The sequence below is a fragment of the Bos indicus genome, chromosome 14 (assembly GCF_029378745.1).
Source record: "Bos indicus isolate NIAB-ARS_2022 breed Sahiwal x Tharparkar chromosome 14, NIAB-ARS_B.indTharparkar_mat_pri_1.0, whole genome shotgun sequence".
Lineage (NCBI taxonomy): Eukaryota > Metazoa > Chordata > Mammalia > Artiodactyla > Bovidae > Bos > Bos indicus.
This window is the reverse complement of record NC_091773.1, coordinates 34,385,860-34,409,810: the sequence shown is the minus strand read 5'-3', so window position 1 is coordinate 34,409,810 and position 23,951 is coordinate 34,385,860. Positions and strand designations below refer to the sequence as shown.

The window sequence follows — 23,951 nt, the reverse complement described above, 5'->3', positions numbered from 1 at the left end:
GAGTCAGTCAGACACGACTGAGCGACTGAACTGAACTGAACTGAAACACCCAAGTTGGTTGGTTTTTCTAAGTATGTTTCCTTTGATGGTAATAGACTATCACTGGGATAACTTTAAATCAGATTGCTGTAGTTAATTTATTAAAAAGTATTTGTAAAGTAAAATTTAATAGTTTGGCTCTAACAAACAAATATTTTCAAAGAAGAAAAAGTTTGATGCTCTTAAAAGTAGTGGATCATTAAATATGCTGCTGCTGCTGCTGCTAAGTCACTTCAGTCGTGTCTGACTCTGTGCAACCCCATAGACGGCAGCCCACCAGGCTTCCCCGTCCCTGGGATTCTCCAGGCAAGAACACTGGAGTGGGTTGCCATTTCCTTCTCCAATGTATGAAAGTGAAAAGTGAAAGTGAAGTCACTCAGTTGTGTCCGAATCTCAGCGACCCCATGGACTGCAGCCCACCAGGCTCCTCCATCCATGGGATTTTCCTGGCAAGAGTACTAGGGTGGTGGTGCCATCGCCTTCTCTGTCATTAAATATGAGAACATATTAAAGTGTAGGGTGGTTTGAATGATCTGTTATAACACTACTAGGCATAGTAGCAAAATAAGTCTTAATGGGTATTATCTGTTGTAAATACTTTATTTATAAAGAATGGCCAGATTGAGTCAGAAGCGAAAGTGGAGATTTGGTTTGGTCAGCCTATTTTATAGGACAGTGTTTTGCAGATTGGGGAGTGTGACCTGTAAATGGATTCTAGAATTTATTCGGAGCATTAAGAAAAGTGTGATAGATCATTGTATATCACGTGTAGTAATGGTAAGTACTGAAACTTTGGTTTCAGTTGTGTGTATTCTGGAGAAGGAAACCCACTCCAGTACTCTTGCCTGGAGAATCCCTTGGACAGAGGAGCCTGGTGGGCTACAGTCCATGGGGTCGCAGCGTTGGACATGACTGAGTGACTTACACATACACACACACACACATTGTGTGTATTGGTTCATAATATAAAAGGTATTTCTTAACTTCTCTCCTTCCATCCTGAACAGTTAACACAACACATACGGCCTTCAGGGTAGTAGTAGGCAGTCAATAACTTGTCTAGCTGCACACAATTTAATTTACTAAATCTAGATAGGAAAAACCTCTAAATAAATTCAGAAGAACTTCTCATGCAAAATTTTGTTAGGAAAATTGATAGGACTCACATGTTGTGTTGGAATTGTTTTGTTTCTTGCTGTGACCTCCTTGGACGTAGGGGCTGTGTGTCGTGTAACTTTATATCAACGTGTAGGCTAGGAAGAGCATCCATCTCAAAGTCAGAAAGACCTTTTGAAAGAGTTCCAATTCTGACTCTTGCCGCATATAAACTTTGGGATATTGGGCAATTTTTTTCCTGCACTCTGGGCTTCACCTTCCCCATTAAAAAAAAAAGAATAGTACTTATGATTAAATGAATTATCACTGTACTCTAAACACCAAGTACTTTGCCTGGACTATAGTAGATTCTTAGTAAGTATTTATTAAGTTAATTAAAAGTATATAGAAACATTATTGAATACTAGTGCTTATTTTAAAATCTGTTTTGAGTATCTTGGAAAAGTATGAAATATAATTGGATCCCATGCAAAAGCAGAAATTTTCATGACCTTTTGAAAACTTAGAAGCCCTGATTATAGAAGATAGCTTTTTTAAAAAACAAAAATCAAACATTGCTCTGTTAGTGTAATGTGCAAGATGTAAATTAGAAATTAAGTGGGCCAAATTCAAATCAAAAAGTTACTTGTAAACATTAAAAATGAACTCAGACAAATCCTCTCCAGTCAAAAAACCCAGGTAAAGATTCATTAGTAATTTTTGGAACTGGCTGATAGTCATGTGTAAATTATATACTAAGGGATGAAAAAATAGGGACATGTATACATGGAATCTTTATCTAAAATTTAGTTTAAAATCAGAAATAGAAGTGTTGAAAAACTAGAATATTCTTGGCTTAATTTGGAGAGAACAAATGAGGAGAGTTATGAAGCTGTTGGCTGGAATGTATAACCTGTTACCCTTTATTCCAGTTATGTTAATGTAAAGATAGATTGTTAGTATATGTCCCCTTACAAGAAAATTTGAAGAAGTGTAGCAGGAGAGCATGTGTCAGCTAGTCTCACTGTATTTTAATATTCTGGGATTTGGAACAAAAATATTGAGCCTGGTTTTACAATAGAAAAGGCTACCTGATTGGCAAACTGGAGTTATTTTAGGGGATTATTGGAGTACTTTCATGAGAGAGAGTGAAAATAATTTATGTAAATTTTATAAAGCCTTTCAAGGTTCTAATCCAAAAGGAATACATTTGTGTGTGTGTTTTCCTATAAGATGGAGAAGAAATGCTTATTCCCAAAGTCATATTGGCTTAGAAACAGGAGGTAAATGTTGGTCATCAACTGTCACTTCTCTGGAGGAATTTCTTTTTTTTTTTCCAGATTTTTTTTTAATGAGTTTCTGGGGAATTGCCCCCTTGTCTGCCAATAGCTTTTTTTTCTCCTTTCCTAGTTTGCATTTAGTGATATGATCATATGTTTTAAGGGATCTCAGGTAAAAATTAATTTTTAATGGTTGCTATGGGCTTTAAATTTATTTTTTTTAATTGTAGTTGATTTATGATGTGTTAGTTTCAGTTATACAGCAAAGTGATTGCGTTTTATACACACACATACATATATATTTATATATATCCTTTTTCAGATTCTTTCCCATTGTTGGTTATTACAGTTGGTGAGTACAGTTCCCTGTGCTATACAGTACGTCTTGTTACCTATTTTATATATGTGTCTTTGCTCAGTTGTGTCTGACTTTTTGTGACCCCGTGGACTGGGGCCCACCAAGCTCCTCTGTCCATGAGATTTTCCAGTCAAGAATACTGGAGTGAGTTGCCATTTCCTACTCCAGGGGATCTTCCCGACCCAGGGATCAAACCTACATCTCCTGCATTGCAAACAGCTTCTTTACCACTGGGCTCCTGGGAAGCCCCATTTTATATACAGTAGTGTGTATTTGTTAATCTCAAAGTCCTAATTTGTTCCTTCCCCCTGCCTTCCCCTTCAGTAACTATAAGCTTGTTTTCTACCTGTGAATCTGTTTCTGTTTTTGTAAATAATTTATATCTTAATTTATTCCTGAGCCACTTTCGTTAATGCATAGTTTGCTAGAATGTTATCCATTCTTTGTTGTTTCCAACTATTGGCATAAAGTTGCTCATAGTTTTCTTCAGTGATTATTGAAAGTCTCTGCTGTGTCTGTAACTGTAAATATGTCCTCCTGAGTTCTTTTTGCAGCAGTTTCTCGGCTTGATTTTCTTGACATCACATTTTCAAAGTAGGGCATTCACTGTTCCTTGTTTTACCTCTCATCTGACGCGTGCATGGTCAGGCCCTGTTGACTCCTGCTGAACTGAGCTGAGCTTGGATTTGGAATTCAGGAGTGGATGGACCTTCCCTGTCTCTGGCCAATACTATGTGTCCACCGGTAGCTTGTCTTTCCCCTTCCCCTCCCTCCATCCCCCTCAGGTAGGAATTTTCAAAAACTTTCCCTCTCTTCCAAGTCAGTGTCTCTTTTTGTTAGTGATCTCATCCAATCCAGGCTTTTGCCATCGTCTTTATTTAGATGGCTCCCAAACTTACAACCCGAACTTGACTTTTCTTCTAAGCTCTGACTGCTTGCTTGGCATTTCTCCCTGAGTAACTTGCTTACACCTTCAGTGCAGCTCAAACTAAAGGGAAACTCCTGATTTCCCTCAGCCCAAACCAGTTCTTCCTCCTTATTTCCTGGTTTCTATTAATTGGCACTGCTACTCATCCAGACTCAAAATCCCAGTCATTTTGACTCTTAACGTCCAGACTCTTTGCAGCCTGCCTTCACAGTGTCAGCAGCGTGTATAATGTGACGACCCCTCATTCCAGTCTCACCACCTGCACTCAGACCCTCAGTGCTTTGTACCCGACGGTTGTTAATAACCTCCCTGCCTTCTCAGCTGAATCCAGTTCATCTTCCACGTAGAAGCAGTTTAACCACTCGCTAACTCAACAGCGATCAGACCACTCTTTAGATTCAGGTTACCTGAAGCCACAGCCTCCTCAAGTAGGTCCAAACTCCTTAGCTTTCTAGGTCTTCCAGAACAGCGCCCCCAAATGTTCCTTCCTTGATCTCCCCTACACTGCTTTACCCACGCTGGTATCTGGCCTGAGGGCTTTATCTCTGTTTTGTGTGCTTGAGTTTTTGTTCAGCTGTTTGCCCTTCGGTGAGTACCCTTTTCCTCATCTCTACCTGCTAAAAGGAAGCTTGTCAATGGTAATCTCATACTTTGTTGACAAGCTTGGTGACCTGCAGAACGCTTTTCTTTATTCTTTCTAGCGTGCTTAGCTCATTGTGTATCATCGCCATTTGGGTACTTGCTTAATATCTCCTCCTGGATTACAAGCTCCTAGTAGGTAGAAACTGTTTTCTGACTCTGCTTTCTCTTTTTCACTGCCTCAGCAGTTGGTATGGACACTCAGCAGATACTGACTGAAAAGGATGAAATGATTGTCGTCGTTTATAGTTGCCTTCAGTGAAACTCCTTACACTCTCTTCCTAAGAAGTTTAACTATTCCAGTACCTAGAGTTAATGGTATAGAAGGGTTGTAAAATGAGCCTTTCTAGAGATGTCACTGCAAGTGTGCAGCAGGCTCCTGGGGTGACAGGCACCATCTTTCTAATAAGTGCTGTCTTTATAGCATCATAGAGCTCTGCTGGAAGTGCGTCCTAAGGCATCACATGAGTGATGACGTTGATTGATTTCTGGGGTGGTATCAGGGCTCAATCGACCCCCCCCACCTCCTCTTTTGGTTATTTCTATTAAATAAAAGATTGAAACAACCCACGATGATACTTTAAATTTTCAGATAGAAGTTACTGTACGTGATTCAGCATGGATTTATAAATGTATGAAGTGAATCCCAATATCTTTGTACCTTAATCCACAGAATGAAGATGATTAAGAAGGGGAGATTAATTTTACTTACTTTAAAGAAAACTGTTTAGGCCAACTTGATGTGAATCTGCCAATATATTTCACATGGATGGTATTGGTAAAGACAAAAATCATGCTTTTGTAGTTGAAAAATCATAATTAACATGTCCACTAATGTTAGTTGCTCAGTCATGTCTGACTCTTTGCTACCCCGTGGACTGTAGCTTGCCAGGCTCCTCTGTCCATGGGATTCTCCAGGCAAGAATACTAGAGTGGGTTGCCATTCTCTTCTCCAGGGGATCTTCCCTACCCAGGGATTGAACCTGGGTCTCCTGCATTGCTGGCAGATTCTTTACTGTCTGAGCCACCAGGGAAGTTCAACCTGTCCACTGGCCTGTCAGCAAATTAAATATATGACACTCCATCATGATAAAAGATTTGGGAATATAGTGAACAGATGTACATAGGAATTATATTAAGCATTAATCTGTTACCATTTATAAAAGTTAGGGTTCTGTTCAACCCAACAGCTTGAGTGTAGAGATGGACTCGCCAGCCCAGCCATTTTCTGGGCATGTTGTGACTTAGTATGATCTGGGCTCTGGGCAAGCTGCCTGCTTGATGTGTCCTGTTTAGTGACACTTCTGGGTGTAGATATATATGATAAGCAAAGTTCTATATTTTGCAAAAGAAATAATTTCTTATATCAGTGTTTGTCTTTTTAAAGGAAAAAGGCAGGCTTCTCGTGTTCAGATTGGTAATCATTTCCATAATACTCAGCATCTTAAGTTTTAGCAATAGAAAAATACTGCCCTCAGTGCAGACACAGGCCTTGATCTGAGGCTGTTTATCTCTATAAAAAGGGATGTTACGAGAAGGAGAAGTAATTACTGTTTAGCAAGCACTTTGATATTTACACCCAGTGGCTGTAAACAGTTATTAAAAAGTCATTGAACAGGTCAGAATGGCAGGTGCAGTGGCGTGGCCATAGCAAGGGCCAGAAAAGCAGGATCTTTGCAGCTTTGGAGAAGGAGATTCACGTGAAAATGTTCTATTCCTGATTGAACATTTTATTATCATTAATTTTTCATTTTATATGAGCGTAGCTGATTAACAGTGTCGTGATAGTTTCAGGTAGACAGCAAAGCAACTCAGCCATATATATGTGCATCCATTCTCCCCTAAACTCCCCTCCCATCCAGACTGCAACAGAGCATTGAGCAGAGTTCCCTGTGCTATGCAGTAGGTTCTTGCTGGTCCTTCGTAATAGAATGGTAAACGTTTTATTACTAAACTGTTCAGTGAGGAGGATTCAATCACTAGATTTCTTATGTTTCAGAATGTTACAAGAAACCCCATACATTCTGCTGATAAACACAGATAAGTTGATTATTTCTTCTTTTTAATTTTAATTTTTTTTAGCACCAAAACCATTTTGTTTTGGGGTATAACTGAGTAACAATTGTAGTTTCAGGTGAACAGGGAAGGGTCTCAGCGGTAATATATGCATACAATCTCCCTCAAACTCCCCTCCCATCCAGGCTGCTAATGAACATTGAGCAGAGTTACCTGTGCTACACAGTAGGTCCTTGTTGGTTATCCATTTGAAACATTTTATCCTTAAACATTTACAGTGTGAGGATTCCATCGGTAGATTTCTTTATGTTTCAGAGCATCACAAGAAACCACATACATTCTGCTGATGAACACAGACAGGCTCGTTGTTTCTCTTTAAACAGTAGCATGGGTGCTCATTCCCTATAGTAAAGGTAGCATTCTTAGAAGGAAATGTCATTTCACGACAAGACAGTAAGCACTGCAGTTCTTTGTATTTGGACAGGAGTGGTGGGGGTAGGGTGGGGGTTTCAGTTTGGTGTGGGGAGAGGCTGATTAAGAGTCCTCAACCTCGACTCTGCTGCTGCCTGCTGACTGTTTGAACCCAAAGTCACTTTTTACTCCATCCTTTGGCACTGTTTGACCTTAGGCAAATCACCAGGATTTTTTTTCCCCCCTCTAAATTTTTTTGAGAGTGTTGGAGAAGATCTCTTTTGAGTCTGGGTGATTTTTTGTTTTGTTTTGTTTTGTTTTTTAATTTTGGCCAGGGAGTGCAGCTTGTGGGATCTCAGTTCCCCCACCAGGGATTGAACCCTATGGCAGTGAAAGCACCAATTCCTAACCACTAGACCACCAGGGAACCCCCGTGGGCGAATATCAATTAAAAAAAAAAAAATCTGTGATTTTTGGAGAACAGTAGCAGAAAATACCATGCAGAGAAAGTTGGAATTTATCATGGACTCTGTGAGAGGGATTTAATGCTTATGCTGCATTTAGAAGTTTAGAGCTAAAACAAATCTAAATTATGAACGATTCATCATCTTAATAGGATTTTACAGGGTACTTGGAATGGGTCCAAGCATTCTATGTATTTATATAAGTCAAGGTTTAGTTGCCATCAGATTGCTGCTGTTAATTGTTTTTGTGCTGACTGGTTTCTGCAGCCCCCGCCTGCCCCCGTAGAGAGAAGAAAGGACACATTAGTGTTTGGGAGCACGTGCTGTTAGTCCAAGTATCCTTCTTAAAAAATGCTTTGAAATTTTATCTGGCTGAAAAGTCACATTTCAGAATTTGAAGCCAACTTCTGAGCAGAGAAAAAAATCTATGAAGCATGCATGGCACATTTACAAATTCTTTGAGAAAACTGTGTGATTTGGAGTGATTATTTATCCCTATATCCCCAGATGTCACACACTGCCTTTTTACCCCTGGGGAGTAACCATATTGTATTATTTGTGATCCTTTGGAGTTATATGAAATGATAATTTAACTTTTCAGATGTGGTTAATCCACAGGCCCTGCTTCCTAACTATGAACATACATGGCATGACAGGCTTAACTGTTTCCAGGTGTGATTGGAGAACTTGGACGGTAAATTATTCGTAGATGATCTTGGCCACTGTAATTTACTACAAAACTGCCGCTTTGGCGTCAGCAGTTGAAAAGAGCATGTTAGTGTTAACTCCACTTGGGATACATTTTACATGAAATAAAAGAACTGCGTTTTTGAGAGAGTTAAGTGTTTATTTTTTATCCTACTATTTAGAACTCAGTTGTCTTTGGGATAGCTGAAGTTTTGTTAATAAATTGCCCTTGATTTATGTAATCTGGATTGACTTTGCAAGACTTCTTACAGTTTGGGAGCCTCCCTCCCCTGTTCCGTGCCCAGTGTTGGAAACTTTTCTCTCCTCTGGCTCACTTTTAGCCCTGCCCTGCTCCAGAGAGCAGCCTTCATCTTTCCTCCTCTCCTGGCTGGTCCCAGTTCCTGGAATGAAGCCTCATTTGCCTCCAGGAAAGAACTCAACCCGGCTTGAGACAGAAGAGGGCCCATTTAACACTCCTGCTGTTGTTGCCATTAGCAGTAGAAGTCCTTAAGTGATCTGGAGGGTTTGTAGTTAAGGAAGACAGAGAGAGGCTGTGTCTGTTTTGTAGCCCGCTAAAGGAGGAGTGAAATTCGGGGCAGAGGTTACACGGTGAGGAGAGTTGAAAGAGACAGCAGGCTGGCCCAGACTACTGGTTGGTTGTCCACTGGTTAGCCCAGCTGTACCCTCTGTTCTAGCCCGTGGGTGTTCCTCTTCAAATTCAAAACTTCCTGTCCTCCACCTGCTGGTCAGCCACTCTTAAACCTTCCCCACCAGAGTTGTAAAGGCATGCTAATGCTATACAAATAAAATATATGGATTAAAAAGGCCTTTGTTGCTGTGAGAGAAACTCATATCCATTTACAATTCTTCATAGCAGAGTGTCCCAAGTTCCAGTCAACCCTAAAATGGGTTTTGGAAACATTAAAAAAAAAATAATTTATTTAATTAATTGATTGATTCAGTTTTTGGCTGTGTTGTGTCTTTGTTGCTTCATGGGCTTTTCTCTAGCTGCAGAGAGCAGGCCTCTCATTGAGGTGGCTTCTCTTGTTGTGGAGAACAGACTCTAGGCATACAGGTTCAGTGGTTGTGGCACACAGACTTAGTTGCTCCACGGCATGAGGGATCTTTCTGGATCAGGGATTGAACCCATGTCTCCTGCCCTGGCAGGTGGATTACTCACCACCGAGCCACCAGGGAAACTCCCAGAAACACATTTTTTAAGGAGATTGCTTTCTCTTGTGGAACTCATGTTGAATATCTCCTTTCACTTTTTCTTAACTCTGAATTAGAATGAAAGCTTTGAATAAACTCAGATTCTGTTTGGGATTTTTTTTTTTTTTTTGGTCCAGCCTTGTGGCTTGCAGGATCTTAGTTGCCTGACCACAGATGGAACCCAGGCCCCCACAGTAAAAGCTCAGAAGTCCTAACCACTGAACTGCCAGGGAATTGCCAAGACTCAGATTCTTAATGAAAGAGGAGATAGGGCTGTTTTGTCATCTGCATTTTACATTTGTCACCCATTTTAATGTGCCAGTGGAAATCATCACTGATTCTTTGACTCTGGGGACTGTTTTTGAGATGGCAATGGTATAGAAATATTCATACATTATTTTAGTTATTTGTGACATCCTGGCAAATCTGCCATTATGTGTGGCAGAATGATAAGGAACAGAAAGGGCAGAAGTAGAGACTGCACTGATTTCATTGATAAAAATGTAAATCTTAAAGGAATTTTAAGATTAAGATTAAATTTAATTTGATCTGAGGCATTGAATAAACTTTAGTTCACCTAGTCACTTTGTCCCTTGAAAATTGTTTACTAACCTATGGGATTATAACTAGAGGCATTTGCTAATGTATTTGCAGTGACTGCTGAAATAATTCAAATTTATTGACCATCTGAGGATATTAAATATTTATCTTTTCTGCTCAGTGCCTGTAATGAAATAGAATATAAGTTAATGGTTAATGGCTTATAGGCTGTTATTTCTGAAATACTATCTTTATGTACTTTATCTAGTGACATTACTTCTATTTTGTATGTGTTTTGAAGCATATTTGGAATCTACCTTCTGTAATTTTGTCTGCTTAGCCAAACAGTATTCTAGAAGAGATTTTAAACTGTGTAGGGTGTGTGCGTGTGTAAATAATTGTAAAGAGAGAAAAGTATGTTAATTTGTAGAATACAGAGAAATCTATCATTACGAAAGAACAAATACAATGAAATAATAATGTATTACTATTACTATGTGTGTGTTCTGGCACCCTGGCAGTATTTAATGTATTCCAGAATGTTATCAGGTTGGCCATAATTCAGCATGTGAAAATCTAGCAATTGTGTTAGATTAGTGTTCAGTTCAGTTCAGTTCAGTGGCTCAGTCATGTCCAACTTTTTGCGACCCCATGAATCGCATCACGCCAGGCCTCCCTGTCCATCACCAATTCCCAGAGTTTACTCAAACCCATGTCCATTGAGTTGGTGATTATTGTTAGGATGATTAATTAAAAATGTATTTGCAGGTGTAGAATCAGCGAAAGAAGCTAATTTATTTAGGTTTCCTTCAAATTAATGAGAATGCAGTGTTAAGCTAAAACTGTCTTTATACGAAAGTAGTTTTATTTGATTTCGTATAAACATTGTGAAGAACATAAAGCAGCATTTGTAGGTTTTAAACTTTAAGAGAAATAACTTAAAGTTATTTTGAGTTTTCTGAAAACTAGATATTCAGAACTGACTTGTAAAGATGCTGAGAAGCTCGATTTTTCTACAAGCCCTAAGGGACTATCTGAGGGTTTTCTGTTTTGTTTTGCTTTAATTTTCACTATCTTGAAGAAAATGACTGCATTAGTGTGGTGAATTTTTAAAAAATTCAGATTATTTTGGATTTTACAATTACAAGGAACTTAATTTAACTGTCATTAGTTTGTCAAAACAGACAAATCATTTAGAAACAGTTGGCTGGTTGAATAACTGCTCTGTGTGTGATATTGTTTCATGTGAAGTATCAGGTGTATTACTGAGTTCTGTAGTGGTTAAGATAACAACAAACTTTAAAAAAGAATACCTCAAATCTTAGCATCATTCCAAAAAAATCTTTACTTTTTTTTTTTGAGAGAAAAGAATCCTGGGAGGTTTTGTCAATTGTACCTTGAAAGTACTGTCATAGAAAAAGAGATCTGTATGGAATTAAAAGTTGTTGTATACTTGAAATGTAATATGTGTACAAAATCCATAGAGGAGACAACATGGGATTGACTAATATTAAATGGAATGCATTTGAATATTGGAACATTTGGCCTAAGGTCTTTCTTTTGTTCTATGTGTCTGCCAGGATTGTGGAAAATCTTGTAGCTTACTCCCCAGGCTTCTGTCTTACCAGAGGTTAGAATTTGCTAATTAAAAGACCATAATACTCGATTCATATTGTTGTATGGCAGAAACCAACACAACATTGTAAAGCAACTATCCTTCAATGAAAAATAAATAAATTTTAAAAAATGACTAAACAAGTATGAAACTCGCAAGTAATATTATAAATGCTAAATAGAAACATTCATGAGTAATATCTATGTTCTTGTCTTAAATAATATTCATTTTATTAGTAATAAATCAGTTATGACACTTTTCCCCCTGTGTGTGCTTCATTGCAATCAGTTTTACTGACTTTTTAGTGTTGGAGACTTTGATTTGTGGTTAGCAGGTATGTACCAAGAATCATACACGTTGAACAATTGGTTGAGGTACCTGGGCTTCATAGTTGTTGCTGTAGTCTCTAAGTTGTGTCTGACTCTTTTGCGACCCATGGACTGTAGCCCACCAGGCTCCTACGTCCATGAGCTTTCCCAGGCAAGAATCCTGGAGTGGGTTTCCATTTCCTGCTGCAGGGGATCTTCTGGACCCAGGGATCAAACCTGCATCTCCTGCATTGGCAGACTGATTCTTTACCACTGAGCCACCAAGGAAACCTGGACTTAATTGTTCCTTTGTAGTATTGATCTTTTTCATAGAATTTACACTGTTTATTTTACAAACGCTGGCATAGTGATTACCACGGGACAGGCCTTGTTCAGTAATACTAACTCAGTTTACTTAAAACCTGATAGCATCCCTGGGTTGAAGTGGGCACGATCACCACCTCTGATTGCCGATGGCACGCAGGAGTCAGACCCCAGCCGGTGTGCGGGTCTCAGCGGTCTGCCTCCAGTGTCTGCCCCACCACTTGTGCCCTTAACCAGTACCCCTGTTCCTGTCCAGAAAGATCTTTCTGGAAAGTTGAGTTGGAATTCTTTCCCTTGTCAGATCCTTCCATGCTCTTGCTGACTAGACAGGGATCCCTGGAAAGGGCATGCTGGCTGGAGCTCTCACTATCTCACTCGGCTAGCTCTTGGGAGGCAGGCAGTGTGATTGCATCTGACTGTGAGTGGCCCTCATTTGGCTTCAGGAGCAGCCCTTGGGTAGAAACTTCCCTGGATCTAGAAGGAAGTCTCCCCTCTTATTCTAGAGATCTGGGGCTAAGAGTGAGAGCGGTGTCCAAGTTTAGAGTGGAAGCTGAGAATAAGGAAAAAAGCAGAGAGACAGTACTGTTGCTTGATGGAAAATGTGAGCCCCACACCGAATCTCACCAATGCCAGTGTTTAGAGGAGCTTCATTTCTCAAGGACAACTTTGCTAACCCACTCCAGATGAGCAATAGTGGGGACTTGTTTGTGATTAGGGATTCTTCTCAGCAAGGCTGGGGGCACGTGCGCACATATGTATGTGTGTGTGTACACATGCACATAGGATTGCTCTTAAACATGTCGATATTTGGTCCATACCACATGTTAAAAATTATAATGAGTTTATGTTAGCAGCACAGTGGTAAAGAATCCACCTGCCAACGCAGGAGATGCAAGGGATGAGGGTTCGATCCCTGGGTCAGGAAGATCCCCTGGAGTAGGAAATGGCAACCCACTCCAATATTCTTGCCTGGAAAATTCCATGGACAGAGGAGCCTGGCAGCCTGCAGTCCATGAGGTCTCAACAGGTCTAACACAACTGAGCACACACAAACAAGCCCTAGTTTGTGAGCAGCTCCTGGTTTGTGGCATCATCATACACGCAGACCTGTCTCCATCGGTATTCTTAAGGGGAACTTGTTGTCTTGAAGTTTCAGCTGCTTTGTAAGGTGACTTTTTTTTTTCCCTTTGGAGGTACCATTTTTTTCTTTTCACACAGCCCCTCAGGGGGACTCTCGTTTTCATAAAATAAACCTTAAGTTGTGCACCTATTTTCATAGCAACATGACTCTTAATACCCAAAAGGTGGAAGCAACTCAGTGTCTATTGAGAGATGAGTGGATAAATAAACCGTGATCTCTAGCTGCAATGGAATATTATTCAGCCTTAAAAAGGAAGCAAATGCTGACAAGTTAGATGAAACTGTTCTCAACAGTGTGTTGAGTGACATAAGCTAGTCACAGTAAGGCAAATACGGCGTGATTCCACTCCCATAAGGTACCTAGGGTAAGTTCATAGAGACAGAAAGTGGAATGCTCATCACCAGGAATGGGGGTAGTGAGGAATGGAAACTGGGCGTTTTTGTTTTGTGACTACAGAGTTTCAGTTTTGCATGATGTAAAGAATTCTGGAGATTGGTTGTGCAATAGTGTGAATGCCCTTCTCACTACTGAATTGTACACATAAAAATGGTTAAGATGGTAAATTTTATGTTATGTGTATTTTACCATAATTAAGACAACAGCAGACCTTTCAGATTTAGTATAAAGTCTGTTCAGCTGTGCAATGCTTTCATTGACAGATACTTCCTGGTAGTAGCCGGCTCTTGGAATGGTTGAGAGTACTGAGCTCAGGCCTACTCTCCAGGGAACAGACATTGTGGCACGACTGTGAGTGTGTTACATCAGTCCTGAAAAAGCTGATCATGGACGTTGAAGGAAGGAATCAGGGGTATGGGGAAGGGTTTGCGTGTGCAGAGCTTATGGAGACGGGAATGAGGGGACCGTGTTCAAGGCGACTGAGGAAATGACCAGTATTTATGTGGCCAAAGATAGCTGATGGCTCCAGTGCCACAGTGCTGGCAGAAGTCTGCATTTTTACAAGTTTTGACTTTCTGATAATGTTGAGACTTTTTGATTATTTATTTATTGTTATTTTGCTTTATTTTATTTCTCACCACATCTACCAGGTAGAATATTTGATGCCTTCCGCCAGGGACCCATGTACACTGTGTTTGTCAGTACTTATTATAACAAGTATTTCAAGAAAGGTCCTGTGCTATAAGGTATTAGGATTGTTGTAAAGATCAAGCCAGAGCCCCCTGTCCTGGAAAGCTTTCTGCTCTGAAAGAGAAGATAGAGCATGTGGACCATTACAACTGAAATTTAAGACAGAGCCTCATAAACAGTATAAAGAGATCCAATTTTCAGAAGTGAGATCCAAGGATCACGAGCAGGAGCGGAACCTTGAAAGATGGAGAGGCTGTTACCAAATAGAGATGACGGGGGTCTGGATCCATGTTGAGTATCATGACACAGATGGATACAGGCCAGGCCAGGGAGATCCCTGCCAGGAGAGGCGAAGAGCCCAGTGTCATTGGAGAACAGGATGCACATTAGTTGTAGGAAGATGATGGCAGAGATGCTTTAGGGCCAGATCGTGGGGAGTTATCTATGTCTTACTGAAAGGTTTGAATTTCCATCAGCAGCAGGGAACTGTTGCAGGTTTCTAATGTGGGAATGACGTGGTTTGACACCTTCAGAGGTTAAGCACACGAACGTGTGGGTAGGAAGCAGGCTTGATCCGATTGTTTAATTATAGAGGCCGATTTGGTTCTTTGGTGTCCATCTGAAGTAGGAAATTAGGTTGGATAAATAATTAGGGAGGATACAGATTAGGCATTAAACATTAGGTGGAGATGTTAAGAACACATCTAATTCACAGTGGAGATCTATTGAAAGAGTTTGACATGATGAAAGCTGTTTTTTTTTTTTTACATATATTCTTTATCATATTCTTTTCCATTATGGTTTATCCGTATCACAAGATATTGAATATAGTTCCCTGTGCTATGTAAGACCTTGTTGCTTCTCCATTCTGTATGTAATAACTTGCATCTGCTAATCCCAAACTCCCAGTCCATCTCCCTGCATGAAAATGCTCTTGAAGATCAGTTAGGCAGTAGTATAGAAGGGACTTTACAGTGAGAGGAGCTAGTTAGTGAAAAGTTTGTTGAATGGTGGAATTAGGAAGAGCTGAGGAGGGTAGTAGCAACAGAAACAAAGAGAAGATTGACACAAAGCAGAGGAAATGGTGAAGAGGAGGAAGTGAAATTCACAAGTGGTGAGCATATTTATATACGGAGCATTTGTTCCATGACAGGACAACTGACCAGTCATGCTCACGCTTAGAAATACGTGCCAGTTTGGTCAGAAAAGGGGCATGAAGTTGTGAGATGGCTGGGCTGAGCAAGCTGATGGGAGGCTGGTAGCTCTCAGGACCTCCCAACTGACATGGGCAGACAACTCTCACTGTCAGAGTCCACAGATGTACCCAGGCCCGTGGTTCTCAAACCTCTGTGCCTTGGCACACCCGTGAACTGTAGACCCTTCAGAAACGCATTGACATTACTGCTGAGAGTGGACAGTCACATTGCCCGGCAGTGTATGAAAGAGAGCCCAGCTGAGCAGGTTATCAGGGAAACGATTGCTGTGCCTGAGGACAGAGCCGAGTTCACTGCCTCACTCCTGCTCCCCAAGGCTTCCAGAGACCCTCGTGCCCAATAGCATTACAGAGCTGGGGGATCTGGGATGGATGCGCCCTGAGTTAGGCATTGATGTAATAGGGCACGCTTGTGACGATTCTTCACTTTGTTCCATTTCCTTCTGAGTCTTTTCGTTCATTCACTGACGTCAGCTAACAAGCAGGTCCAGTCTTTGAACATGCCTTGTAAACAACTGGCGAAGACCGGTCCTGCCAGCTCTTTGATAAATGTGTCTACCAACTATCGCAGTGGATAAAGGTAGAGTGGAAAGAAGATGGAATTGAGAATGTGGAATCATAGGTTTGAATCTTTGCTTTGCCACTAGCAGTGAGACCTTAGGCAAGTTATTTAGACTCAGTTTTTTCCATTTTTTTGTAAAATGAAGGTAATAATATTTACCTTTCAGGCCTGCTTTGATAACTTGAGGTAATGACTAAAATATAGGCATTGTCCTCTGTGGAGAAGAATAATGTATTTCTTGTCTCCAATATGTGATGATTTCAGTGCTTTGTATTCCTCTCTGTATTAAGCAACCGTTTCCCAGGTTTTGTAAAGCCTGTGTTTCTCTGAACTATGGACTCCTGGAATTTGAACTTTAAAGATTAAATAGACTTAGAGTACTCAGAACACCAAAGCAAGCACCGATCACTTGTGAGTTTTTTAAAATGGAAAAAAAAATTAGTTTGATTGAAGCATTACATTGCTGTTAAAATCTATTCAAATAGCAAAATATCTTGTCATATACCTTAAAACACTTTTTTTTTTTTTAAGTACTTATCACCTTCCCCAGAAAACAGTAGTATCAACAACAAAACTTATGACTAAAACAGTCAAAGGGGGTTTTGGTAGAATTTTCTATCAACTTCCACAGAAAAAAAGACTCATCTTTATATCTAGAACTAGGAATACGCTGGGGAAAAGTTTTAGTCTGACTAGCATTCTTGAAATAGACTAAATCATATTGTAGTGTGTCGTGGTATTGTGAAACAGATTTTAGTGTAGGTGGTTTTCTTTTAATAATTGAGTGTAGTTTTAAATGCTCTTACAAACCTAGCCATTTAAATTCATAATAGGCTTAAGCTCAGCGCACGTATTCTCTGCTCAGATGCAAGTGTAGTTGTGTTTTCAACCAAAAAAAAAAAAAAATTGACTAGCTTTTTAAAAGAATTCCTAGAGATGTGAAAATTCTGGGGCTATTTACTTTGTCCAGTTGTAGCTACTCGCAGTTTGTTGGCTTCATCGCCAACCTCTTTGAATTCCAGTTACTGTTTACCGTATACCTGTGTTTTTAGTAAAAGAGTTGATTTGCAAGTCTTAAAATGGCATCCATTATCACATAGTGATTTGCTTTTCATAAGCGGTGTTTTTTCAAACCCTAATAAAGGTATTCATGTAACATGAATATAAAAGTAAATCCTATTGACCTCACGGGGATTTTTCATTCTAACCTTTTCAGCATCTCTATTCATGTCATGATATAAGTCATGGTTTATTGTTTAGAACTGTAACTTGCTTCTGGGTGTGAAAATGCATTTTTTTTCTTACTGCCTTTGCTGGGACTGTAACATCTTAATGATTTTGTTAAACAATATACGTGATTGCTGCCTTATGGAAGATGAGGTTTGTTTTAGAAAATTTAAATGTAAAAAGATAAAGCTTAAATGAAAATGAAAGCTTAGTTTAAAATGAACATGGATAAAGCCTGATTTTTACTTTGGTTTCTCTGCTAGTATGCAGTTTGATGCCAGGGGAAAAAATGTAGATATGAAAATAACATCAAAGTGTTAGACTTTTTAAACATTGACACAAATTAATACATAGCAGTAATTTCAGACATATTAGCTTAAAGCAAGATTATCTCAGTTACTTTTAGCTATAAATTTTGTTAGTGAACTGAAAAGAACTGTAAAAAGCAAAACATCTCTATATAATTCATACAGTTATAGTAGTTTTTCAAATTAGTTTAACATTTTTAGTAGCATTTTACATTTGAGCAGGCTAGAATTTTGAATCAGAATAAATTCAAAGACTCATGTAAGCTGTAGTAAATGTTTTGAAAATTGTAATGACCTTTTGCAGTTACTTACGTGCTGAACTGTATTAGGTTAGGTAATTTTAAGTTTTTAAATTTAGCATTCTGGCATTGAATTGGTCAAGTTAGGATTCTATTTTGTTTTATTTTTGTAAGAAAGCTTTATGCTGTAGCTTTTATAAGTAATAATTTGGGCCATTTTTATAAGGAAAAAATCTAGGAAATAATATATTAATATGATACCTTTACTAAAGTTGTAATTTAAACATGAAGTTTGCTTTTTATTAAGAGCTATGCTGTTATGAGCAATTTGGGATTAAATAAATCCCTCCTTAATGTTAGAACTATTTCCTATGCTGACTGTTCTTGAGTAAATGGGAGTATGAGAGGCTTTAAAACAAATTAGCTAATTGAAAGGTTTTATTTGGGAGAGAAAATTGCTAAAATTAATAAGAAATCATTAATTCTTTTCATTTGCGTTGTATTGCCTTCTCCGAGTAACTGAAGGTAACCAAGTCTTAGGTGTTAGAGTTGCGTTTATTTTATCTAACCACTTCAACCCGAAATCTTCCCTAAGTATATTGCACGCATTCATACCTTTTAGGATTCCATATACATAGTTTCTTCTTTTCTTGTGACTGTGCATGCATTTTTGTTGAGTATTGGTTTTGCTTTTATATTGTGGCATCAGATCTGTCCAGATTTTGAAAACTTGTGTCTGTTTTTTCCCATGACTGTAGGTTATTTCTTTTCACTATTGGTTTTCAAAAATCCTTTCACCGTGATCCTCTGTTGATGCAAATAAAAAAACAGGTAATAATAGTAGTTACCATTTTTTGAATACTTTATAATCTAAAGATCAACCCTGTATCAAAGGTATCCCCATCCTATAAAGGAAAAGGTTAGGTTTCAGTTCAGTTTAATTGCTCAGTTGTGTCTGACTCTTTGTGAGTCAGTTAGGTGTAAAGGGGCTAAATAACTTATAAAGGTCAGGAAGCCAGTAAGTAAGTAGTAAGACAGAATATGACTCAGATGAGTTTGAATATATATGTGAATACGTATACACTTTTGTGAATACTACCCAGATCAATACAGAGAACATTTCTAGCACCCAGGAGACTCTGTGTGCATGCTGTCATCAATATCCTTAAAAAGATAACCACTGTTCTGGTCTCAATTCCCACAGATCTTGATTGCTCCTTGATTAGTTTTTCCTGGTCTTGAACTTTATAAAAATAGAATGTACTCTCTGGGCCCAGCCTTCTTTTGCCCAGAATTACATCTGTGAGTTTCATCTACGTTGTAGTGTAGTGTTTATTTCTTCTTTTTCATTGCTATATAGTGTTCGATTATGTGAATATATTAACATTTTTGTATTTGTCTTATTGATGGCCATCTGGGTCATTTCCATTTTTGGCTTTTAAGAATAAAGCTGTTGTGAACATTCTCTTACATATTTTTAGTTTTATGCATGTTTTATGCTCTCTTCTCTTGGGTATATACCTAAGATTGAAATCCTGGGTAAATTATAAATTGAGCTTTAGTAAAAAGGCAATGGCACCCCACTCCGGTACTCTTGCCAGGAAAATCCCATGGATGGAGGAGCCTGGTGGGCCACAGTCCATGGGGTCGCTAAGAGTCGAACATGACTGAGCGACTTCACTTTCACTTTTCACTTTCCTGCATTGGAGAAGGAAATGGCAACTCACTCCAGTGTTCTTGCCTGGAGAATCCCAGGGACGGGGGAGCCTGGTGGGCTGCCGTCTGTGGGGTTGCACAGAGTCTGACACGACTGAAGCGACTTAGCAGCAGCAGCAGTAGTAACTGGCAATCAGTTTTTCAAATATTTGTATAAGTTTTCATTCCCATCAGCAATATATGAGGTTCTATTTGCTTCACATTCAACATTGTTAGTCTTATGAATCTTTTCTCCTTTTAAATTTTAATTTAATCTAGTAGGATATGGAGTTTGATATCAGGGAAATGAAAATTAAAAGTTACCTTTTAGAATGAAAATGTATTTAGTGTGAAATATGTGTTCTTACTCATATTTAAAGATTAATGGTTGTGTATATGTTCTTGAATATTGCTGATCAACTAATTCTTCCCCTAATTTCTGTCTCTGTAAGCAAGCCTTGATTACTTTTTAAATCACTGATCAGTTTTTTCTATAATAAAGACAAGTGTATGGATGTGAGACTTGGACTTATAAAGAAAGCTGAGAGCCAAAGAATTGATGCTTTTGAACTGTGGTTTTGTAGAAGACTCTTGAGAGTCCCTTGGACTGCAAGGAGATCCAACCAGTCCATCCTAAAGGAAATCAGTCCTGAATATTCAGTGGAAGGACTGATGCTGAAGCTGAAACTCCAATACTCTGGCCACCTGATGCAAAGAACTGACTCATTTGAAAAGACGCTGATGCTGGGAAAGATTGAAGGTGAGAGGACAAGGGGACGACAGAGGTTGAGATGGTTGGATGGCATCACCGACTCAATGGACTTGAGTTTGAGTAAACTCCGGGAGTTGGTGATGGACATGGAGGTCTGGTGTGCTGCAGTCCATGGGGTTGCAAAGAGTCAGACACGACTGAGCAACTGAACTGAACTGAAATTTCCTAGAAACCACTTGTTTCATTTAGAGTTTTATTTAAGGGAGATTTTAAAGGAGTTTAATATGGTAAAGAACTTTTGAAGAAATCAAGTTTACAAACCATGTCTACAAAGGAGACTTGGTGGGGACAAGAAAGCTTGTATCCAAAAATGTCCCAGACTTACTAATTGTCTTATAGAATTCAGTAAAAACCCTTTTTAAAAAGCACCTTTATTTATTTTCTTTTGGCCACACCCTTTGGCATGTGGGATCTTAGTTCCCCACCAAGGATTGAACCCGTGCCCCCTACTTTGAGAGCACAGAAACTTAACCAGTCGGCCACTGGGAAAGTCCCAGTTAAAGACCTTTATAACTCAAAAATCTAGGTTTTTTTTTTTTTTTGGCATCAAAATATAGAAATTACATATCATCTGTAGGACTTTATCTAGACTTTCATCTGTAGGAGTTTATCTAGGCTTTTATTCAGTGGATGGCTTACATAATCTTACAGTAAGTTATTCTGATGAAAAATTACTTGAATTGATTAGTTCTTATTTTTCCAAGTTTGTGCAAGTGACACGTGTTTGCCGTTCCTGTATGAGTCTCAGGTATGCTCATTAGTCAGTCGGTCTCATCTGAAACCAACGTGTAATAGTGCTAAGTTGTACGACCTGCCATTCCAGTTTCACAGTATTTTTGTTTTCCTCAAGTAGATGAAAGGTTTATTTAAGTGTGGCCACACTGTTACTGCATTCCTGGTGATCTTGGTAGGTTAATGACAATCTCTGTCATAGAAATCAGGAAATGTGGGTTGAGCCTATGGCGTGCATGAAGTTGGTTCATTAAAATGCTGTCTCCCAAAGCACCAGGGATTGTTGGAAGCACTTGGTATGTAATGCAGCTTTAAAAACCTAACCTATCTGTCTGTCTATCTTCATTTTGTTCTTCAGACTCTTTTAATACATCAGTGTTTAATCATATTATCTACTGGATGATTGCTCTCTATAGTAAGATTAAAAGTGACTTTGGAGATTCAGGTAAATTTCTGTCTATAGTAGGCTTGTTTTAGCTAGAGGGTTTTGGTTAGTTGTGAACAATCATATTGTCAGATTGTACTGCTGCTTTTGTTTAACTGGTTGGCTTTTAACTGAATTAACTTAGTGTTGTCATTGATGCCTTTTTTTCTATTTAAATATGGAGAATGGGTTGAAGAATATTTAAAGTAAATATCTTTGAAATACAATCATTTCAGGCAGTTTAGTACTTAAGCTTGGGACAATATTTGAATGGATCTTTGAAGGACCAGGGGAAGGTTGGTTTATGTTTATGAAGAGAGGAGACATACAGGAGTCTTGCTTTCTGCCGAATCTTCTTTTACTAGGCACACTTTACTCAATTTATCTCAAGGATAGTATTCAAAATATAAATGAACAGACAGCAAGATTGTTGTTCATATGAAGACTGTTCATGTGTGCTTGTGTGGAAGGAGATAACACAAAGCAGGATGAATTAATATCCTTGAGCAAACTTCAGGAAAATCTGTAGTCTTGTAATAGGTGTCAAAAAGTTTGAAGTTAAGCAAGAAAAACTTAAGCACAGGCAACGATGTGGATTAGTTGCTGGTAAAGAGTTCTCAGGACGGGACTGGTTACTGATTGTCCCACACAAGAGTGCCGTCTCTAAAGAAACCCAGTGAATGAGTTAATTATTAGAACCCCAGGAAGGTAGCTGAGGCCTTCTCTCTCTCTCTTTTTAAGGCCATTTCTGACTTGTAAGTCACTGTTGAGTTTATGGGCTACCACCAATAAATTTATTTTAAAGTTGAAAACCATTGAGAACTAAATATTTTGTCACGTCTTCTAGTCCACCTTGGTGCACCTGGAAGAGCCTGATTGTTGGGAAATAGCTTTGAGCTACCAACGTGTTTACTCTACATTTGGGCTTAAAACTGTCAGTATCAGATCACTCAGGCTGTGGCCAACAATCCTGATGATTCATCATATGTAAGCAATATAAGAAATGGAAAACTTGCTATCGGTTTTCCTCATCTGAACCTTCCATGTTACAGATGATTTTATAAGAGCCATGCCCTTCAAGTTACTTTGAGTTCTCTGTATCATTCTAGAATCACAACACTTGAACCTCCCCCACCCCACTTCTCTGTATGTGAAGAGTGGAGGGGTCGGTTTTCCAATACTTTATTTGTATTAATTTTTGAAAAAGATTTATTTATTTATTTAGCTGCACAGGGTTTTCACTGCTGCTTGGGCTCTCTCTCATTGTGGCAAGCGGGGGCTGCTCTCTAGTTGCGCTACACAGGCTTCTCCATTGTGGGGCATTCTCTTAAAGCACAGGCTCTAGGGTGCATGGGCTCGGTAGTTGCAGCCCGTGGCTCTAGAGCGCAGGCTCAGTAGTTGTGGCACATGGGCTTGGTTGCTCCACAGCACGTGGGGTCTTCCCTGACCAGGGATTGAACCTGTGTCCTCTGCTTTGGTAGGCTGATTCTTAACCACTGGACCAGTAGAGAAGCCCCTGTTTGTGTTCATTTTATTGCCCTCACTAGTTTGGACAAATAGTACTGAAATGCCTTTATCTTTTCACATGTATGTGGGGAAACTTAGATAATAAAGATAAGAGCATGTGTACTTCATCTACATATTTACAGAGACTGATGTGTATCTGGTTAGTAACTTAATTACGAAGAGAAAGAACATGAGTACTTTACGTACATAATATACACAGACTCACAGTTTGTGTTCTAAGTACTGGGCAACTCAGAAATAGTACTGCGGTGAACTGTATCATAGGTGCCAGGAAGAGTAAGAAAAGTATTATTCAGAACAGTTGAAGGTTCTGAGGAGATCTGTGAAACCTTTACCAGTGTTCTTGGCTTGTCTTGCTAGTTATGGAGGGGTAAGTACTAGTCCAGCCTGGTTTTCTGGTGGCTCCATCTGAGCTTTCTGCCACCAGGAGGGTAGGTGTGTCCAGGGACAGCAGCCTTTACTGCTTAGAATGTTGGTGGTAATGGCCTCCATTTATGAGGTGATGAGGTAGAGGTGACTAATCTTTGGCCAGAAAGACCAGACCAAGTTCATGGGCCACCCATGTCAAAAATCCTGGGAGAAAGCCAAGTCTCATTTTAGCCTCTATGAAGAATAGATTATGTTCTTAAATAAAAAATACAACGAAAATTGCAGTGAGGTGCCACTGTCTGTGTATCAAATTAGTAAAAGGAATGAATGAATGAGTGAGAGCCTGCCCTTTGTTAATTAGGTTGTGATTAAAGAGTGTTTTCATGAACTACTGGTTTGTGGTATAAATTTGAATTTTCTGATAATCACTTTGGTTTGTGGTATAAATTTGAATTTTCTGATTATTACTTTGGCTTCATATATCAGAAGCCTTACAGTTGATCCTATCTTTAGACATAGGAATGCCATTCTTGATACTCTGTTTCAAGGAAGTACTTGTGCATCCAGATGAAGATGTATGTGCACAGACTTCCATCATACAGTTTCTAAGCAGTGAAACAATGGAAGCAGTGCTGCTGAACAGGGGAGAAAAGTAAATGATATTATATTCTTATGATAGCACCAATTATGGTAAGGGAAAACAGCAGAGCAGTGAGTTGTTGTAGAACATTATATCTAAT

General features: G+C 39.1%; 1 protein-coding gene across 6 annotated transcripts in view; it reads left to right on the top strand.

The window, feature by feature from the left end:
• The window catches only part of NCOA2 (nuclear receptor coactivator 2), a 285,118-nt gene that overhangs the window by 53,465 nt on the left and 207,702 nt on the right, over window positions 1-23,951 (top strand). Inside the window, exons 1-2 of one of the 6 annotated variants that reach the window (XM_070802651.1) lie at window positions 6,866-18,523; window positions 19,972-20,147. The exons of 4 other annotated variants lie outside the window; for them this stretch is intronic. The gene's annotated coding sequence lies outside the window, so the exon portion shown is untranslated. Of the gene's footprint in view, window positions 1-6,865; window positions 20,148-23,951 lie in introns of those variants that run through there. One more of the 6 variants, XM_070802650.1, reaches the window with a different exon arrangement.